General features: G+C 41.2%; 9 non-coding genes and 2 pseudogenes across 9 annotated transcripts; all 11 read left to right on the forward strand.

Moving 5' to 3' along the window:
* The first annotated feature begins 30 nt into the window (after positions 1-30).
* Positions 31-149, forward strand: LOC134889090 (5S ribosomal RNA; annotated as a pseudogene).
* Positions 150-256: 107 nt separating this feature from the next.
* LOC135070919 (5S ribosomal RNA) lies at positions 257-375 on the forward strand. The gene has a single exon (XR_010257066.1). It is a non-coding gene; the product is annotated as a 5S ribosomal RNA (ribosomal RNA).
* Positions 376-482: 107 nt separating this feature from the next.
* On the forward strand, positions 483-601 carry LOC135063102 (5S ribosomal RNA). Its single transcript, XR_010249441.1, has one exon. It is a non-coding gene; the product is annotated as a 5S ribosomal RNA (ribosomal RNA).
* Positions 602-708: 107 nt separating this feature from the next.
* On the forward strand, positions 709-827 carry LOC135066233 (5S ribosomal RNA). The gene has a single exon (XR_010252487.1). It is a non-coding gene; the product is annotated as a 5S ribosomal RNA (ribosomal RNA).
* Positions 828-934: 107 nt separating this feature from the next.
* Positions 935-1,053, forward strand: LOC134901464 (5S ribosomal RNA). Its single transcript, XR_010174955.1, has one exon. It is a non-coding gene; the product is annotated as a 5S ribosomal RNA (ribosomal RNA).
* Positions 1,054-1,160: 107 nt separating this feature from the next.
* LOC135070920 (5S ribosomal RNA) lies at positions 1,161-1,279 on the forward strand. Its single transcript, XR_010257067.1, has one exon. It is a non-coding gene; the product is annotated as a 5S ribosomal RNA (ribosomal RNA).
* Positions 1,280-1,386: 107 nt separating this feature from the next.
* On the forward strand, positions 1,387-1,505 carry LOC135059162 (5S ribosomal RNA). The gene has a single exon (XR_010245576.1). It is a non-coding gene; the product is annotated as a 5S ribosomal RNA (ribosomal RNA).
* Positions 1,506-1,612: 107 nt separating this feature from the next.
* LOC135066235 (5S ribosomal RNA) lies at positions 1,613-1,731 on the forward strand. The gene has a single exon (XR_010252489.1). It is a non-coding gene; the product is annotated as a 5S ribosomal RNA (ribosomal RNA).
* Positions 1,732-1,838: 107 nt separating this feature from the next.
* LOC134901789 (5S ribosomal RNA) lies at positions 1,839-1,957 on the forward strand. Its single transcript, XR_010175269.1, has one exon. It is a non-coding gene; the product is annotated as a 5S ribosomal RNA (ribosomal RNA).
* A 107-nt stretch (positions 1,958-2,064) lies between these two features.
* LOC134893026 (5S ribosomal RNA) lies at positions 2,065-2,183 on the forward strand (annotated as a pseudogene).
* A 107-nt stretch (positions 2,184-2,290) lies between these two features.
* On the forward strand, positions 2,291-2,409 carry LOC135059541 (5S ribosomal RNA). The gene has a single exon (XR_010245943.1). It is a non-coding gene; the product is annotated as a 5S ribosomal RNA (ribosomal RNA).
* Positions 2,410-2,500: the final 91 nt, after the last annotated feature.

The following is a 2,500-nucleotide window of genomic DNA, read 5'->3' on the forward strand; positions in this document are numbered from 1 at the left end:
AGAAAAGTTCTAACAGAAACTGCAAAGCTCATCTACAGCCACACCACACTCGATACGCCCAATCTCATCTGATCTTGGAAGCTAAACAGTGTTGGGCCTGGTTAGTACTTAGATGGGAGACCACCTGGGAATACAAGGTGCTGCAGATATTTTTATACTACCAACACCGTTCTGTTGATGCATTCCATTTTCAAACATATTCATTTATAAACCAGTAGTTAGAAGTAGAAAAGTTCTAACAGAAACGACAAAGCTCATCTACAGCCACACCACACTGGATACGCCCAATCTCATCTGATCTAGGAAGCTAAGCAGTGTTGGGCCTGGTTAGTACTTGGATGGGAGACCACCTGGGAATACAAGGTGCTGTAGAAATTTTTATACTACCAACACCGTTCTGTTGATGCATTCCATTTTCAAACTTATTCATTTATGAACCAGTAGTTAGAAGTAGAATAGTACTAACAGAAACCATAAAACTCTTCTACAGCCACACCACACTGGATACGCCAAATCTCATCTGATCTTGGAAGCTAAGCAGTGTTGGGCCTGGTTAGTACTTGGATGGGAGACCACCTGGGAATACTAGGTGCTGTAGATAATTTTATACTGCCAACACCGTTCTGTTGATGCATTCCATTTTAAAACTTATTCATTTATGAACCAGTAGTTAGAGGTCGAAAAGTTCTAACAGAAACCAGAAAGTTCATCTACAGCAACACCACACTGGATACGCCCAATCTCATCTGATCTTGGAAGCTAAGCAGTGTTGGGCCTGGTTAGTACTTGCATGGGAGACCACCTGGGAATACAAGGTGCTGTAGATATTTTTATACTGCCAACAACGTTCTGTTGATGCATTCCATTTTCAAACCTATTCATTTATGAACCAGTAGTTAGAAGTAGAAAAGTTCTAACAGAAACCACAAAGCTCATCTACAGTCACACCACACTGGATACGCCCAATCTCATCTGATCTTGGAAGCTAAGCAGTGTTGGGCCTGGTTAGTACTTGGATGGGAGACCACCTGGGAATACAAGGTGCTGTAGATATTTTTATACTACCAACACCGTTCTGTTGATGCATTCCATTTTCAAACATATTCATATATAAACCAGTAGTTAGAAGTAGAAAAGTTCTAACAGAAACGACAAAGCTCATCTACAGCCACACCACACTGGATACGCCCAATCTCATCTGATCTAGGAAGCTAAGCAGTGTTGGGCCTGGTTAGTACTTGGATGGGAGACCACCTGGGAATACAAGGTGCTGTAGAAATTTTTATACTACCAACACCGTTCTGTTGATGCATTCCATTTTCAAACTTATTCATTTATGAACCAGTAGTTAGAAGTAGAATAGTACTAACAGAAACCATAAAACTCTTCTACAGCCACACCACACTGGACACGCCCAATCTCATCTGATCTTGGAAGCTAAGCAGTGTTGGGCCTGGTTAGTACTTGGATGGGAGACCACCTGGGAATACTAGGTGCTGTAGATAATTTTATACTGCCAACACCGTTCTGTTGATGCATTCCATTTTAAAACTTATTCATTTATGAACCAGTAGTTAGAGGTAGAAAAGTTCTAACAGAAACCAGAAAGTTCATCTACAGCAACACCACACTGGATACGCCCAATCTCATCTGATCTTGGAAGCTAAGCAGTGTTGGGCCTGGTTAGTACTTGCATGGGAGACCACCTGGGAATACAAGGTGCTGTAGATATTTTTATACTGCCAACAACGTTCTGTTGATGCATTCCATTTTCAAACCTATTCATTTATGAACCAGTAGTTAGAAGTAGAAAAGTTCTAACAGAAACCACAAAGCTCATCTATAGCCACACCACACTGGATACGCCCAATCTCATCTGATCTTGGAAGCTAAGCAGTGTTGGGCCTGGTTAGTACTTGGATGGGAGACCACCTGGGAATACAAGGTGCTGTAGATATTTTTATACTGCCAACACCGTTCTGTTGATGCATTCCATTTTCAAATGTATTCATTTATGAACCAGTAGTTAGAAGTAGAAAAGTTCTAACAGAAACTGCAAAGCTCATCTACAGCCACAGCACACTGGATACGCCCAATCTCATCTGATCTAGTAAGCTAAGCAGTGTTGGGCCTGGTTAGTACTTGGATGGGAGACCACCTGGGAATACAAGGTGCTGTAGATATTTTTATACTACGTACACCGTTCTGTTGATGCATTCCATTTTCAAACGTATTCATTTATGAACCAGTAGTTAGAAGTAGAAAAGTACTAACAGAAACCATAAAGCTCTTCTACAGCCACACCACACTGGATACGCCCAATCTCATCTGATCTTGGAAGCTAAGCAGTGTTGGGCCTGGTTAGTACTTGGATGGGAGACCACCTGGGAATACAAGGTGCTGTAGATATTTTTATACTACGTACACCGTTCTGTTGATGCATTCAATTTTCAAACGTATTCATTTATGAACCAGTAGTTAGAAGTAGAAAAGTACTAAC

The sequence above is a fragment of the Pseudophryne corroboree genome, chromosome 3, assembly GCF_028390025.1.
Source record: "Pseudophryne corroboree isolate aPseCor3 chromosome 3, aPseCor3.hap2, whole genome shotgun sequence".
Taxonomy (NCBI): domain Eukaryota; kingdom Metazoa; phylum Chordata; class Amphibia; order Anura; family Myobatrachidae; genus Pseudophryne; species Pseudophryne corroboree.